The sequence below is a fragment of the Eschrichtius robustus genome, chromosome 1 (genome assembly GCF_028021215.1).
Source record: "Eschrichtius robustus isolate mEscRob2 chromosome 1, mEscRob2.pri, whole genome shotgun sequence".
NCBI lineage: Eukaryota > Metazoa > Chordata > Mammalia > Artiodactyla > Eschrichtiidae > Eschrichtius > Eschrichtius robustus.
The window spans coordinates 26,936,205-26,954,272 of record NC_090824.1 but is presented as its reverse complement, the minus strand read 5'-3'; the positions used below and the strand labels follow the sequence as shown (position 1 = coordinate 26,954,272).

General features: G+C 42.6%; 1 protein-coding gene and 1 pseudogene across 11 annotated transcripts in view; one reads left to right on the top strand and one right to left on the bottom strand.

The window, feature by feature from the left end:
* TTLL5 (tubulin tyrosine ligase like 5) overlaps nt 1–18,068 on the top strand; it is a 302,536-nt gene that overhangs the window by 157,189 nt on the left and 127,279 nt on the right. The window lies entirely within an intron of this gene.
* On the bottom strand, nt 16,957–17,671 carry LOC137774984 (small ribosomal subunit protein uS5 pseudogene; annotated as a pseudogene).

Sequence of the window (18,068 nt, the reverse complement as noted above, 5' to 3'; positions counted from 1 at the left end):
TATGTTTTTATGTAGGTTATCTAATTGAACTCATAAAGCCTCCCTGGACAATGTTCATTTGGAAAGTGGGAAGGAAATTCCCTTTATGTAGTTGAGCAAAGTGGCAGAGGATAGATCCAAATAGATTCTGGCCATAAAGTCAGCAACTTCTGATTTAAAAAGAAACCACTGTATTGAATTCTAGTCTCGATCTGTATTTCAAGTCCCCCTGTGTAAAAAACGTAAGGAGAAACAGATTCCCAGTACATCTTGCTTTAGTGGCTATTAAATATGGGTTTAATTGCATCTGTCCCTGAGTCAGATGAGCTAGAATGGAATGTGACTGTTACAATGAAGTATTCCAACCAGCTGAGATATTGTTCCCTCCAAATAAAGACACTCTGCCACAGGTGTCCCACCAACTCCCTACCCCAGGCCAGCACATCAGCCTCTGCCAACCAGCCACCTCTTTGGATGCTGCCCTGCCCTGAGGTTGGAGGAGCGACTGAAGGCTTGGGCATGGAGGAAATACCTAACTGTTGTTCAAGTATCTGTTGGTGTTAGAATGATTACTTAAGGAACTAATTTGGGAAGCAGAGACTCTGCCCAGGAAGCAAGATAAACATAAGCACATTACATCATGCTCTGGTACGGTGTCTTTCATACCAGTGATCATTGTGGTCAAGGGTGAAAAGCATCATCTCAATTCAGAATTATGAAGAGTTGAAGACCAAGAGGCAGGACTTTTGAAGACAGGACATCCTTCCACACTATTCTTTTCATAGGAGAAGTCTGTCCTTTGGTGATTTATGATTCCGGAGTAACCGCATTCCTAAAACATAAGTCGTAAAAAAGAAATTCTGTTTATACCACAGAGCTTTATTTTCCATGTAAAATATTTCCAAATATTCCATTTTCATTTTACAGTCAGAGCCTTGTTTCTATGGAAAACACTTTCTCTGCAATCTTGGATATATTGTCTATATGACAAGGCTGCAACCGTTTTCCATACGGTAAGCAAAATGTCAAGACTATACATTTTGGAAAAACAGTTTTAGCTTTGTTTTTTTTTTTTTGGCTGCACCACAGGGCATGCGGGATGAGATCCCCAACCAGGGATCAAACCCATGCCCCCTGCAGTGGAAGCTTGGATTCTTAACCACTGGACCACCAGGGAAGTCCTGAGTTTTAGCATTTTTCATACCTGTGTTTGGAATAAAAATTATGGCTGGGTTTCGAACCTTCTCTTGGTGATACCTGTTAATGCCGAGACACAGAAAGATGAAGGGATCCATCAAGGTCAGAGGCAGCACCTAGGGTGCAGTGCTGTGAGTGACCTTCTCCCAGCCAGACTGTGCTCATGGGCTGTGGTAGAATGGCGCAGGATACGATCGACTTCAGAACCACTGGCAGCAGGAAGTAGCCCCTGCAGAGCCCCCTGGTCTTTCCCTTTGGGGGTTAGTTGTACCCATAACAGCCATCTCTTCACCTACTCTTCAAGCTCGAGGGTCAGTTCTCAGGCCCCATTCTAGTCCAGGGTAGCCCTGGAAAATCTTCCTCTGCCCCGCCGACCGCGCAGCCTCTGGTTGCCATGACAACCTGCAAGCTCAGCTCGGGAGTTCCAGTTCCATGTGGAATTCCCAGAGATACCCACCCTAAAGAGCCTTAAATGAATTCTCAGAGGTCCTTTCAGAACTGGCTATGACATGGGCCCCAGCCAGACCTCCCTCAGGCATTTGCTCTGTCCCATGCCCCAGTTTCTTTATTTACCTGGTAAGTCACTGTTTTGTGGATATTTATTTAGTCTCTTGTTGTTCCTTCCTTAGTAGTAAGGGTGACTAAGTTTAATGAATAAGGGATTAGTAGCTTAGAGATGTGAGTTTTATTACTGATTTTTACACTAAGTGACCCTAAACTATTCATTTAATCTTTTTATTGGATAAGCATACTTATGTATAAACTGGCCTGTTTTGGGAGCTTTTAGGTTGTCCTTAAAGCACTTTGATCTCCCTGGAAGTGGGTGCTAAGTAAATAAAAGGTCCTCTTACTTGTACATCTACAAAAGCATCAGTGGATTCCAGTGCTGATAAACTCTCATAATTCACTCAACCAGGGGCTGCCCTGTAAACAGTAAAAAGATGTAAAGAGAATCCAATGCTGGCTGTACTTTTCATCTGCATCTTGGAGGATTCAGTGACTTGGTAGCCACAGGAATGAAAACTGGTGACTCACAAGAACTCAGCAAATAGTGTTATTTTTCATTTCCCTGTGGCGTTGCTATTGTTCTCAATTTTATGGATCACACAAGTTTTCACCAGACAACCTTGTTCTTCCCCCGCTGTTTTGAAACCACCCCAAATGTAGCCCAGGGCTGTCGTCTCCCATTGGGTCAGTGTGAGCTCAGCCCAGCTCCTCAAATCCCTCGGTTCCTTTGGTCTGTCTGGAGTCCCTGTTGGAGCTTTGTTGTGGGAGAGGAAGGCAGAGAGCCCACGCCTTGCCCAGACAGTCTGAGGCCTGGCCGTGGAGCTTGCAGTTCCCTAGACACTCGGAGTTGGACTTGGCCAGCCATTCCTCTGTTGTTACTTTTCAGAGGTAATAAGTGAGATTAATTGCAGGCCATTCTCCAGAAGAGAATGTAGTCAGAGCCAAATACAGTCACATGTTTAGAAGCCTGAGGTGTGCCTCCGAGCAAGGCCGATTGAGAATTATACAATCTGGCCTCCAGGATGCAGGTACCAAATGTCCGCAACCTGTTTTTTCTTAAAGGGATTGTATTTGATTTCTAGATGCTGATACCTGGGTACTAAGCTTTTCTTTAGCCAATGAAATGGGTCGGGTTTTTCAAGCTGCCTTTTAATTATCTACTTTTCTGGGTACCCGGGGAATTGTTAGGAGCTGAGATTGAAGTGCAGAGGCATCTCCTCATTACCGCCAGCCTTGCACGGAACTGGACCATGTCAGGGAGGAGCACTTTCTAGGTGAGGAGCGCATCTTTCTTTGGGAGACCTGGAAGGGTTACTGTAAAGTTCTGGCTGCTGCTTGGAATGATTTGGGAAGGACAGGGCCTCAGACGGCTTGGCAGGAACCTGAGGCTCTGTTTTTTTCCAGTCCAGCCCTTCCTCGTGGATCGAGCTGTCAGGGAATCCCACGAATGTCTGGCTTCTGCCCCTTTGTATGTTTTTCCAGCATTTGTCATTGAATTATTTTTATCCATCTCGGGTTTTTTCACACATGCAACCTGGGGATTTGTCTGTTCCTCGATGTTAAAGGTGAGGAAGGTTGAAGGCACAGTCATGAGTTTGTTCCTTCTTTTTGTGACAGGGCAAGACATCGTGGGCCTAGGCTGTGTGGCCTGGTGGCCTCTACTCTGGAAAACAGCTGTATGTCAGAACTTTAAATTCTGTACTGGGGAATGGGGTACAATGAAGCCCCAAATCTTGGAAATTTGGGTGATATTTCATGTCACCTTGTTCCTCTGCCCTCTTACTCTTTAGTAATAAATTATAGTCTGGTACCTTTCTTTATATAATTTTTTGAAACAGATTTTCAGAGATTCTGATACCAGTTTAACTAATACTTTTCTCCCTTGTTTTAGATTATTTCTTTTTTTAAAAAAATATTTATTTATTTATTTATTTATTTATATGTATTTATTTTTGGCTGCGTTGGGTCTTCGTTGCTGAGTGCGGGCTTTCTCTAGTTGCGGCGAGCGGGGGCTACTCTTCATTGCGGTGCACGGGCTTCTCATTGCGGTGGCTTCTCTTGTTGCGGAGCACGGGCTCTAGGCGCGCGGGCTTCAGTAGTTGCGGCTCACGGGCTCTAGAGCGCAGGCTCAGTAGTTGTGACACACGGGCTTAGTCGCTCCACGGCATGTGGGATCTTCCCAGACTAGGGCTCGAACCTGTGTCCCCTGCATTGGCAGGCGGATTCTTAACCACTGCGCCAGCGGGGAAGTCCTAGATTACTTCTCACGAATGTTGCTGGAGATTCAGGACTCTGACTTCCCATCTTTTCATTTTCAGTTCTCAGAAATATTGAGTTTATTTTCTTTAATAAAACATGTTCTGTTCATTTTCTATGTGTCAGACATTGTGTTAGCTGCTGGGAGTAGCGACAAATAAGACAGAATCGTCCCCAGTCTCCCAGAGTTTACTATCCAGGATGTATCTTCTATGCTCTCGGCGTAGTGCTCAGCGCTGGGTAGGGTCTAAAAGACTTTGAAGACCTGGTGTTGGATCACTAAGAGGTTACTATCTAGCAGCGAGAAGGAGACAGATACACATGGAACAGTTAGGAAGCAGTGTTGGGCAGCATATAACAAAAAGATTTAAATTGTGTGACCCAGGCAAGTAGAAGAAGGAGAATCAAGAAGAGGGTGTAAGAATTTAACCCTGTCACCGGCTACAACATGGCTGAACCTTGAGGACATAATGCTAAGTGAAATGAGCCAGTCACAAAAGGACCAATACTGTATGATTCCACTCCTATGAAGTATCTAAAGTCGTCTAAATCGTAGAAACAGAAAGCAGAAAGGTGGTTGCCAAGGGCTGGGGGAACAGAGGAGGGGGAATTAGTGTTTAATGGCTATAGAGTTTCAAATTTGCAAGATGAAAAAGTTCTAGAGATCTGTTGCACAACAGTGTGACTGTACTTAGCACTAAGGAACTGTAGTCATAAAAATGGTTAAGATGGTAAATTTAAAGTTATACTTTTTTTTTTAACCACAATAAAAAGAGAATCGGAGGAGGAGTGTGTGAGGTTTTAAAAGAGAGCCCATAGTTCTGCAAAAATTACTCAGCGACCAAAATGGTAAGGCTTTGTTTCCATTTTCTTCCTCTGTTTAGGGGAATTATTCTGAAACTAGTCCTTTAAATGCTTCTATTTCTTTAAAAGCATGTTAACTTTATAGGAAAGGAGGCCATCAGCCCCTGTTAGGAAGATGGCAGGGTGTAGTGAAAAGAGAAGGGACTTTAGGGTTTGCCTTACTGAGTGTATGACCTTGTGCAAGTTACCTAGCTTCTCTGAGCCACAATTTCCCCATCTGCTTAAAAGTGCAGATAATAATACCTACCTCATTAAGTTGTTATAAGATTTAGTTGAGTTGTGCATGTGAAAGTAGCCAGTATAGTGCCTGGTTTTGGTGTCGGTTCTTGATACCACTTAGTTCCCTTTCCAGGAAAAAAAAAAAAAAAAGGAGAAACTTAAAATTGGACTTGCTTGGGATGTGGGATTGCTACGCTCCGTGTTTTAGTGTCTAGTTTAGAGGAAACTGGCCATCAGCCATATGCAGTGCACTCCTGGAGCTGGATCGCAGAGATGTAGCCTTTCCAGCTGAGGAAGGGCCATCAGAGCGGGGCCCACAGGAGACTCTTCCTTTTCTTTGACCCCTTTGTTGAAGGGTGACTTCTTTCTACTCAACAGGCCCTTCCTCTCTGCTATCTTCTTCTGAATGTTGAAATTTCCATTGCGGCTCAATGTTCCAGCCAGTAAACACTCATATTTTCCATCCATCCTGGGGGTCGAGCTTTGGGAGAGCTTTCCTCTGGAGGAGTTTGGAGCTTATAATTTTGTACTTTATCCTGTTATATAAACAACACTCTCTAGCCAAAGAGCACAGTCACAAAAAGAAACCACTTTTGGGGGGCCTAAAAACAAAAAGAAACTCTTTCTTGTTCAGAGTTCTGTAGAAGTGCTATTTCTCTCCTTATCCTCCTTCCTTCCCATAAAACAAAGTTTACCTGACCTTCTTCCTCCTGAGTCTTAGCTCTTAACCACTCCTTCCCCTTGAGAAAAACGCTTCTCTGGCACACGAGTGATAAAGGCCTGAACTTCTATCTGAAATTCCTCTGCTTCTTTTCTCACTCAGCCAGACACATAACCTCCCAAGGGTTATGCTCTGTGTCAGTTCAAGCTCTGTGACAGACTCTACAGTTCCTCCTTCACCAAGAGAGCTGAGTGCTGTAGGTGTTTGTACCAAGGCCAGAATCACTGGACTTCTGCCTGTTGAAGGAATGTTGGTAAACTTTGGAAATGTGTCAGAGATCGCTGGCTGGACATCATACCAAGGCCTAGGCAAAGTACGTTTGGGAATGTTTGGGCCTAGTATCAGGAGTGGAAGACGGGGATCTTTTCTTATCTGCAAGCCAGAATAAAATGCAGCTTGCTTTGTGGTTTGCCAGTGTAGCATTTTTCCAGTTTCGTTTGCCTTCTCCCCTCCCTCTCAAAGCATTAAAGATAAACTACCTTATATACATTTCCTCAGGATTAACACACACACATGCACACTCGGACACATACACACAGAGTCATTGTTAGAGGCAAGACCCTGTCTTATTTAGCTGTTCACTTTGTAATTTGATATCCATCCACAATTGATGATTATTTTGGTTTTAAGAGGACTGAGTGACAAAAATCCATGTACAAGCTGAGTGAGACTCCTTTTCTAGAATTAGGAAATTTTATCAGAGTTACTTAATTCATAATTCAGTTTAATTCTCACATGGTTTTTCTGTCATCTTCTATCTTTCCAACATAGCTGTTTACCAGCCCTAAAAGAGTTTGGAAAGAATCACAGTGGTGAAGAAACACTATATCTTTCTTTCTGACTCTTGTAGAGAAACACCGATGATCCATTTTTAAAGCTCACTTAATGTTGACTCAACAAATTTAGGACGACCAGCTGGCTTCACTGAACCTTTAGCTAAAGACCTCATCCTACCCTCCTGCCCATCTTTCTGCTGAAAGACTCTCAGCATATTACTGACCGAGTACAGCTAAAATATCAATGCTTTTTTTTTTTTAAAAGTCCTAGGATTTACGAGGCTAAAAGGAAAAAACTCTTCCTGTATCTATATTTTAATAAAAGAAGACAATAGACTCATACTGTCTGAAAAGGAGTACAGGTTCTCTCGTCCCTGCAGCCCTTTTGAGGAGCAAAATTTTGGTGTAAGTTCTGGTTTTGGTGTAGTTTCCTGATAACTCTTAGTTCCCTTTTCAGAAAAGAGAAAAACAGAAAATTAGACTTGCTTAGGATACGGTATTGCTACACCACTGAGTTCAGATACAACTGGCCATCACTCACGTGCACTGTCATATCGTATCACAGTGGCGAAAGCAGTTATACCTAATCACAATGCTCAGGTTTACATTATTTGTTTTTATAGTGAAGTAAGGATCTATATATTAAAATTTTGATTATAAACTATTAAAATCTAAGGAAAAATAAGAGAAGCTAAACTTAAAAGGTAACATTTTAATATGGAGCCAAGTGTTCTCTGGGAAATGCAAGTAGGGTTAGAGTGAGAGAGGCAATATATGAGAGCTTAGGAATTCAAAATGTCACATCATGTGGCAGGCCCACGTGTTCGTAACAAGTAACAGTAGAACTCTTGTCCTAATTGGACCATTCTTATGCGTCAGAGGCAATAAAGGGGTGTTTTTTGGCTTTCATGAATTATCAGGCTAAGACTTGTATTAATTTGGCTTCAAAGTCAATAATCAATGCCATGTTTTGCCTGGTTTTTTAAAAGAAGTTTTACTATCTTTCTGTGACGAAAATGAAATGTGGGTGCATCTCAGTAATGTGACTATAATCTAGAAGGCTTTAGATGAGAAAATTAGGCTCTCTGGCACCACAGGTAAGGAAACCATAAGGGGGGGGTAATAAATAGGTTGTACTTAAAGGCTACAGGAAGTCAAATTATGTTCTTGTGAAACTGGGTTGCACCAAGGAAAACTGAGCAGATGAAAATATCTGCCTGTATTGTTTGTGTTCTCAAATACCTTGCTAGCTGCTTGAACCCAACACTGACATTTGAAATACAAGACCCTAAGAGAAGAGTTTTTTTACCTTCTTCACCAAATATTTAGTATATTGAAATACTTGAAAAAGAAGAAAGGTGAAACTGGTAATAAGTAATGTTCCAGCTGGAAAATGGCTTCATCTGGTAGTTGTTAAAACAATGTTATCCTAAAAAAGTTAGCATGTTACTGAATATCTCCTAAATGCAAGGCATGGGGCTGACTCTGAAGGAGGTAATAGACAGGGTCTCTCTCTGTCTGGAGGAAAGCTGATAGTCATTTAAGTTACTAATGCAAGTATTGTAAGGCAATATGTACTTAATTGTTGACGAAGAGGATTATGCTGTTAAGTGGTACAAGTTCAGAGGAGAAATTGATCACTCCGACTGGAGAAAGTGGCAAAAACTTCACGGAAAAGAAAGGTGTGTGAGCTGACTCTGGAAGGGCAGCTGGGGCTTGGGTAGGCAGAGAGGCTAAAATTAATCAATCAAGAGGTAATTGCACATTTACTTTGTGCTCCGTGCTATGCGAGGATCTATGAGAGGATCAAGAAATGTGCTCCACACTCCTGTAAGTTAGAGCTGACACTCAGCAGGGCGGTCTAGAGAATACTGCCCTGGAAGTTTGCTTATTTTTGGCATGTGAAATATAGAGCGAGTGATTAAAGGGGGGGCATATGGGCTCAGCGGAGCTCACAATTCAGAAAAGGTACTAAAGAAGGGTGGAAATCTAAGGCTCTGCAGAGGAAGGGTTTAAGGTAGGGTTTAAATACAGTCCTAGATTGTATATAGGCTACAGACTCCTGCAGAAAAGGAGAGGAAGAAAAAGAGAGATAATGTACAAGGTGTTTAAGGCATTTTCAAGGGCGAGTGAATGGGAACCAGTCCAGCTGATAAAATGTATTAGTCAAAACACTTTGAGTTTTGTGGGGTTTTTTGTAAATTTATTTATTTATTTATATTTTTTTTTTTGGCTGCATTGGGTCTTTGTTGCTGTGTGCGGGCTTTTCTCTAGCTGCGGCGGGCGGGCGGGGGGCTACTCTTCATTGCGGTGCGCGGGCTTCTCATTGCGGTGGCTTCTCTTGTTGCAGAGCACGGGCTCTAGGCGTGCGGGCTTCAGTAGTTGTGGCGCACGAGCTTAGTTGCTCCGCGGCATGTGGGATCTTCCCAGACCAGGGCTTGAACCTGTGTCCCCTGTATTGACAGGCTTATTCTTAACCACTGTGCCACCAGGGAAGTCCCAAAACACTTTGAGTTTTAAGTGATAGAAGCTGAAATCAAGCTGCATCCTAACTGTAAAGGTGATTTTTCAGTTCATACAACTAAAAGGTCTAGAAATTGATGTTGGGGGCTTATGAAGCATCATTAATCATACTTTCTACTTGTCTCCGGGTCTTGCCTCCACAACTAAATGAGAAATTATAGAAAAAAATCAAAGATAGCAAAATACCGACTTTATTGCTGATAAAGATAAATTGGAGAATACATCTTGGGAATATGGTACAATTCTACCTTTCATGGCTAAGTCTTTCTCATCTGTCTTATTTATTCTAAAGATTTTCTTTGTTGATATTTTGTTAATTTTGATAATTAAAACAAAATTTTTAAGGAAGAAATAAAAAGACCTTCTAATGTACCACAAAAACAAAAACAAAAAATAACTTGGCCTGCTTTTCAAGGTGAATACCTGTATTTGGCCCCAATCTACCTTTCCAGTTTTATTCTTCACACATTTAGTTCCAGCCAAACTCTATGGATCAAAAATAGTACATTTTCCCATCACTACATCCTTATACCATTCTGTAGCACTTATCCTGTTAGTTTACTGTCATTACTTCACGAAAGTATAAGTTGTCTTATTCACTGTTGTATCCCAGTGCCTTGGTAAACAGTAGACACTTAAACATAAAGAACAAATATTGTAAAAGAATGAAAGAATGAACAGACCCCCTGCTCCTCACCTGTATGTTTACATGTTCAAACCCTTTTCTCCTACAGGGCTCAGCTCAACTCAGCCTTTCTGCAACCTTCCCTGATGACATCCCAAGCAGATGTCATTAGGCTTTCTCTTCCTTCTATTCTTCATCCTCTGGACTCATGTTCCTAAAAGATGTAATTCAGAGGAAGCTCTGGCTAAATGCACAGTTTTAATTCCTAGAGAATGAATTTTTGTGGCTCTTCCTATCCTAGTGATCTGAACACTAGAGAAAAAAGCCCTGTTTCTTCTCCACTGAGGTTTTTTTTTTCCTTTTTTATTTTTATTTTTTTATTTTTTAACATCGTTATTGGAGTATAATTGCTTTACAATGGTGTGTTAGTTTCTGCTTTATAACAAAGTGAATCAGCTATACGCATACATATATCCCCATATCTCCTCCCTCTTGCGTCTCCCTCCCACCCTCTCTATCCCACCCCTCTAGGTGGAGCTCACACAGCCGCCTTCCCAAGTCATCAGGTCCTTATTGCTTCTCCTTTGAACCCTATTCAGTTCTTTCTAGTTATCCAAGATTGAAAGTGCCCTACAAGCAAAAGACCCTTTGCATTTTGGGGGGCGGGGGGGGCGCTGTTGGAAGAGGCAGGGTGTGGAAGAAGAGGAAAAGGCAGAGACCCTTCTTTTCACCCTCCTTCTCCCCATCCCACCTAACCCGCAGGAGTCTTGAGAGCCACTCCTAGAAGGTACTTAAACAGCCCAGTATAGGATGGCTATCTCTTTACTCCAGCCTTTTAACATTGGTTGACCAATAAGTCATGGTGTTTACTGAATATGTGTGACGTTTCAGATTTTTGGTGTTCTCTACAGTAGTTCCACTCTCCTGACTGTCCTTTATTTGATAGACTTATAGTCGGCCCTCGGTATCCACCAGTCTGCATCCACGGATCAAAATATTTAGAAAAAAAAAAATTCAGGAAGTTCCAAAAAGCAAAACTTGAATTTGCTATAGTCCAGCAACTGTTTACATAGCATTTACATTATATTAGGTATTAGAAGTAATCTAGAGATGATTTAAAGTATATGGGAGGATGTGTGTAGGTTATATGCATATACTGTGCCATTTTATATAAGGGACTTCAGCATCGTTGGATTTTGGTATCCACGGAGGTCCTGGAACCAATCCCTTGTAGATACCAAGGGACGACTGTACTGGCATCCCCTACCTGGGTGGCTAGTATGGGAAATGCATAATGTCAGGCCAACATCTCCCTGCTCCAAGTTCTAACATCTGTTTACCTCTGCTATGACACATTACCACGCCTCTTTATATTATGGTTGTTTGTATACTTGTCTTACCTCCTATATTAGATTGTAAGCTTTTGAGGGTCAGAGACTGAGCCTTACACATCTTTATATCCGTACACTTTCTTGTACAAAGTGCTCAGTAAATGTTTGGTGAATAAGTGGCTAGATCAGTGCTGTCCAACATGGTAGCCACAAGCCACGTGTGGATTTTAAATTTTTAAATTAATTAAAATTAAATAAAATGAAAAATTCAGTACCTCAGTCATACTAGCCACATTTCAAATACTCAAAAGCCACATGTGGCTTGTGGCTCCCATATTGGACAGCACAGGACAAAATGGTTGTCCCAGAAGATTCAAAGATGTGATAGAGACCCAAACTTGGTCAGTGGGGAAAAAAAAAAAAAAAAAAAAAAAGAAGTACAAAGAAAGGCATATTCTTGATTATCCTCTTAGGCTCTTTTGTAGCTGTCAAGCCTCTTTTGTTTAGATCTAGAGATTTACCACAGATGCTGTTCTTAAACTAATTTGTGGTACTGGGAGGGGCATATTTTAATGCCTTGGGAATCTCAAAAGCTCAGAGCTTCTGAATTACTAGTGTCTAACCAATCAGAGCTGGGCTGGCTGAGAGGAAGGGACTTTTAAAGCAGATCCTAGTGTTACCATTTTATTTTCTGAGATATGCTCATGACTAGATACTGGAGAGAGGTCTTGCTTCCCTACACTTACCTAGCCCCCAGCCCCCCACCTGCTTGGCTGGCAGTTCTGACTTGGCTTATAGAGCTGCTATAGCCCTGGGGAACAGAGCCAAACATGCGGAAGTGGTTACATGTACCAGCTCCCAGGGAAGCTGTGGGCTAGCCGGGGGAGTGGGTGGGGTCCTGCCTGATGGCTTTTCAAAGAAGCCAAATCTTTGAAGTTTTGTTTTAGCAGCTGCCAGGTATGCTGTTTCAGCACTTCACAGACTCTCTCACTGTGTTCCCATATCACATTTTTTCTTTACTATATGTGCATAGTATACACAATGGAGCTTGGTTGTTGGGAGGGTAAATATAAAATTGTGGAGGAAGGTGCTAAACACAACCCTCTTTTTCTTTTTTTCTGTGACTCTGCTGTGAAATAGCCACTTTTAATGCTCCCTTTTCCCTTCTCAGCTCTGATCTTTTCTGATCACCTGCCAAAGGAGAGGCAAACACAGTCCTCTTCTATTTGGGAAAATAGTAAGTTTTGAAAAACTGGAGCTCCTACATTTGTCTGATGAATTAGAGCATCATTCTGAGAATAGAACATCTCCCTTTTCCAAAAGAACAGTTGACACCCCCCAACAAGCAACCCTGATACTTTCAGACTTGGAGTAAATTTCTTGAATGTAGATCTTGTGCACCACTGGATCCTCAGCATTTAGGGCAATGTCAACCATAAATATTTGTTAGATGATTGCACTTGCAGCTGCTAAGCTGGTGGGGGGAAGGACTGGGTAGGTAAAGCACCCCTCTAAAGCCCACACTCTGAGCTTTCTCTGCTTCCTTTCTTCTTTGCTTAAGTAGTCCCTTTCTCCCATCCAGTCTACAGTTAGCTCAGACCTTTTCCAGCTGCCCCCAAATATGCTCCTTCCTCTGAACTCCACTCTTTTTTGAGTATAGTATATACTCCCCTGAGTAATCATCTTCTATGCCTTTGTTCTTGATCTCCTGAACTGTAAGTCTGTTAAAGGCACAGGCTGTGTTTTATTCCTACCCAAAGAACCCTGGACCGGGAACAGGAAGACCTAGGTGCCAATCCCAGGTCCACCTGGGACTTCCTGACTGGAGGTAAATCATTTGACTGAACTTAAGCCTAATTTTGCCAGGTGGGAAGCAAGGGTGCTCGGATTGTCATGGGAGTTCAATGAGATCATCTACATGAACACGCTTTGTAAACTACAAAGTACTACACACGACTAGGTCTTTTCGGTATTAATAATACTTATTATCACTATAAAATAGTAATGTTTGTTTACACTGCTGATGATACAGAGACTAATCTCTCCCAGAGTTGAGGTAAATCACAAGTTCAATCCCACATTACTCAGCTTGGCACAGGTTTAAAGCATTAAATGGTCCATTCCAGGCACTCTCTGTCATCACCTCTCTTTCAGTCTGCAGGTTCTTCCTTTCAGACCTGTGGGGTCATTCTTTTTCTTAGTAGTCTCCCCCTTTTTCTCCTCTCAGGCTCAGGCTGAGCTCTGTCTTTTAACCCCCTCAGTTCTTAAAGAAGCAAAGCCATCCCATCCCGTTTCCCAGTTTTGGCTGGAATTGCCTTGCTGGTGGATCCTTCTCTCCTCAGCATGGCCATCCGCTTCCCATCGCTCTGCCCGTCAACAGCACTTGGCCCCGTCATCATCCTCCCCCTGTCCAGCCCCCCATCTTCATGCTCAGCTTGGCTCAGCACCCCTTCCTGTTTTCCTCTCCCTTCCCTTGCTTTTCTGCCAGGCTATGTCCCTTTAACCCTCCCTTTCCATTTATCTCATCCTGCATTTTCTTTCTTTCTCTAGGCTCAGACCTTTCATCCAGAAAGGATGGTCCCCCTTTTAAGACTCTGTTTGGTGCATTTCCACGTACCTCTCACCCTGTCCCTATCACCTTAAGGCATCTCCTTCTCAGAGGAAAGTAGATAAAAAAAGCACTGCCATTTTTTTTGTTCTATCATATGGCTTCAGGAGGTCCAAATTCTTTTACTTCAAAATATCTACGCTCTCACATTTAAATGTTGTGACCTAGTGTTTGAGAACAGGTATTCTATAGAGGCAGACCAATTTGGATCCCTCTCCTTTTTAGCCACTTACTAGCTATGTTGCTTAGGGCAAGTTCTTTGAACCTACTGTACTTATGCCTAAATGAGGATAAAATGCCTAATTCCTAGGGATGTCCTAAGGAGCAAATGAAAATTAAATGACATAGGAAAGCATTTTTGCAGGGCCTGCCTCTGTAAATGAGAATTACTGTAAACCTGTCCACATCATCTATCCATACCCAGTTTTACAGGTATGAAAAATTGAGACCTAGAGAAGTTAAGTGGATTGTGCAAATTCTCATGCCTACCTTGTGGTAAAGCAAGGATGAGAACCCACTTCTAATTCTCAGCCTGATGAATTTTCCATTTGATTCCTCTAACTTCTCAAAGGGTTATTTGTTCTAGTTTCCCTTCTTCAGGTGGAACATAAGACTACTCCAGAGAGAGGAGTGTTCATTTCTTCATGCATTTGTTCATTCAGCAAACACTGCATGACTGTGACATTGCCAGGCTTTGAGCGGACAGAGACCAGAATGATGACCAGCCTTAAATGGTTGGTCCAGTGAGTAAGAAATAGTCGTTGTGAAGAATAGTCACAGTACCAAAAACATGCCAGTGAAAGGCATCTTGGGACCTCGAGGAATAAGCTCTATCAGAGAAAGACCAGAGTAGACTTTGCAGAGGATGGATTATTGTTTTTTAACTAAGTGAGCATCGCAGAGCCTTGTGTGAAGGCAGGGAGGTATGGAAGAGCATGCCTGAGTGCACCATTGTGGGAGCATGGCGTGCACGTAGGGGAGGGTTGAGGATGAGATGGAAAAGTTCAAGTGCCTGATATGCCATGTTAAGGGGATTTTATCCCATTATCTGCCCTTTTAATGAATGTCAACCAAAGAATTCAGCAGAGTTTTTTGAGTTTTGGGGTTGTTTTTTTTTTTTAACATTTCTGGGTTTTCATATGTACTACTTCCATTGTCTTTCCCTTCCCCGTTCATATCTGACAAATTCTTTGTGTCATTCTGGATCAACCCCAATTCCAACCCTTACTCTGTGCACCTTCTACTGCCATCCCACACGGAGGCTGCCTACTTGCCTGCAGCTCTGTCATTTCCATTGTATTACAGATTTTCATGTCTTTCCTTTACCACCTCCTTAGAAGTCCGAACTTATACATCTTTATATTCCTATCTCTTAATGTGGCATCTGACACATAGTATCCACTAATTTAATATATGCCAAATGAATTTAAATATCTAGATTCATAATCACAGAGCAGACTTCCACCTAGGCAGCTCTTTTACTAATACCTGTCTTGGGTACCACAAAAATTTAGGTGGATTAGGTTGACTTTCTTCTTTAACCAGCCACAACTCAACGTGCTTGCCATCTTTAGGATTTGAGCTTTGGCTGCCTCTAGACAAGAACCCTAACACTGAGCTGGTTAAAAACCTACTGTGGGAGCAGTTGTCACCTGTTTTACACTTGCAACACACTTCCACATACTAGGATTTTCCTCAACACACTTTAAGGAGTTAAAAGACTCAAAACAGTACTCAACCAGGTGAATTCCACATGGTGGAATCAGTTTTAAAGTAGAGTAATGTCTCACAGTGTCCATTAAGCTGCTGCAATTTTACTCCTCACCTGGTCATCCTTCAGGGCTGTGTGGCTGTGTGAGTGGTATTATTTATTTACTGCCCTGATTAGACTCTAATATACTCATGAGGAAAAGTTTCTCCATAGTCTAACAAACACACAGTATCTGTATTTGGCACCAGCTCGATGTCACATTTCTCCTCTTACACGTTGCAGATATACCTTGCTGTACACCATGCTGCCAGCTGCAACCAGCTCAGCGTTCATCTGCCAAACAGAGCCGTTAACACTGTATTAAAATACGTAGTTAAATATACTTTATATACTACTCATCACACTTTACATTCTTGTGAAGTTTTCTCAGTACAGAATAGTTGAGAATCTCTCTCTTAAGGCTTTAATGAAGAGATGCATTGTAATCTAGCAGCACGCCATCATCATAACGTACCCTGACGCATGCTTTGGTAGAATAGCAGGCCACTCTGATAGGATAATGCGTTAAAGCTGATTTCTCTTTTCCTTTTCAAATTTTTCTAAATAGTTGCATAAGTGATCTATTGCTGCCTAATAAATTATCTCAAACTTTAGCAGCCAAACAATAAACATTTATTATCTCATTTTCTGTGGGTCTGGAATTGAGGAGCAGCTTAACTGTGTGGTTCTGCCTCAGGCTTTTTCATGAGGTGACAGTTAAGATATCAGCCAGAAGGGCTGCAGTCATCTGAAGGCTTGCCTGAGGCCAAAGGATCCACTTCCATGGTGCTCACCCTCACGTGGATGATGAGTTCATGCTGGCTATTGGCAGGAGGCCTCAGTTCTTCAACAGATGGACGTCTCCTCAGGGCTGCCTGTGTGTCCTCATGACATGGCAGCTGGCTTCCCCCAGAATGAGTGACTTAAGAGAAAGACAAAAGCCACGCGTCTTTTATGACCTAGCTCAGAAGTCATACACAGTCTTTTTTTTTTTAATTTTTTAATTGTGGAAAAATATACATAACATAAAACTTACCATTTTAAGTGTACAGTTCAGTAGCATTAAGTGCATTACATTACTGTGCATCACCACTATCCACTTCAAGAACTCTTTTCATCTTGCAAAACCGAAACTCTGTACCAATTAAAAAATAACTCCCCATTCTCTCTCTGTCAGCCCCTGGCAACCATCCTTCCACTTCCTGTCTCTATAAATTTGACCGCTCTAGGTACCTCCTGTGAGTGGAATTATACAACGTGTGTCCTTTTCTGCCTGGCTTATTTCATTTAGCACAATGTCCTCAAGGTTCATCCATGTTGTAACGTGTCAGAATTTCCTTTCTTTTAAGGCTGAATAATGTTCCATTGTATGTCTATACCACATTTTGTTTATCCACTCATCTGTCGATGGACACTTGGCTGGCTTCTGCCTTTTGGCTGTTGTGAGTAATGCTGCTGTTAACAGGTGTACAAATAGTTGTTCATGGCCCTACTTTCAGTTCTTCTGGATATATACCCAGAGTGGAATTGCTGAATCATATGATAATTCTGTTTTCTTCCAAGCTTAATTAATTCACTTTATCTTTCTGGTATAAATACTCTACGTGGTGACCATAGCTGGAGCTTGGGTCTTCTTCGCAGAGACTCTGGTATGGCTCTTTACTAAATGGTCAGTGAATTCCTGATGGGGAGACTTGGTGAACATGGTCTCTTTCTAGAGGTCAAGGTGAGTAGCTGTAAGTCTTGGAGATGGCATCAAAGGTGGCCGTGGTGAAGTTGCACAGGCTGGCAGTGCAGCCTGCAGACAAGGTGTACTAGTGCTTGATACTGGCCACCAGCTTCTTGGGCACAAGAGCCCAGAGAATGCCAGTGCCTTTGGGGTGGGGATGAGCTATACCAGCACAGAGCCACAGTGGCTGGTCACCTTGCAAAGGACAGTGTGGGGCTTGCTGATCTTGCTTCCTCAGTAGCCTCACTGCATGGCAACAGGGGAGAGTTTGGCCAGCGTAATGGCCCCGTGGACGGCCGTGGCTGCCTCCTTGGATCGCTTACCAAAATTGACATGGCCCTTGTAGTCCCTAGTGGCAACAGATGCCTTGAACCTGGTCTGCTGGCCAGCGTGGGTCTGCTTTTGCACAGGTGTAGTCTTCAAGCTCGCCCTTTAGGGTCAGCCTCAGGAAAAAGTCCGTGATTTCAGACTACGTGACGGACGAGGAGAAGAGATGTATTTCCTCCAGGGACTTGGTCTCCATGTCCATGACCAAGCAGCCTGGCTCAGGGACAGGGAGCCACTTCTTGTCCTCAGCCTCCCCTCAACGAGCTCTGTGGCCTTGGCTCCAGCCTGAGCGTAGCTGCAGCGCTGGCACCGGAAGCTGCCCCCCATACCTCTGTGGAGCTGCTGTGGCCACCTTCTGGTCTCCTGGAACACCAGCATCATCCACCATTTGGTGTTTTCTTGGAGCAGAAAGGCAATTCTATTTTTAATTTTTTGAGGAACCTCCATACTGTTTTCCAGAGTAGCTATACCATTTAACATTTCCACCAGCAGTGCACAAGGGTTTCAGTTTCTCCACATCTTCGCCGACACTTTTTTTTTTTATAGTAGCCATCCTGATGGGTGTGAGGTGGTATCTCATTGTGGATTTTCATTTGTGTTTCCCTCATGATTAATGATGTTGAGCATCTTTGCATATGCTTCTTGGCTGTTTGTGT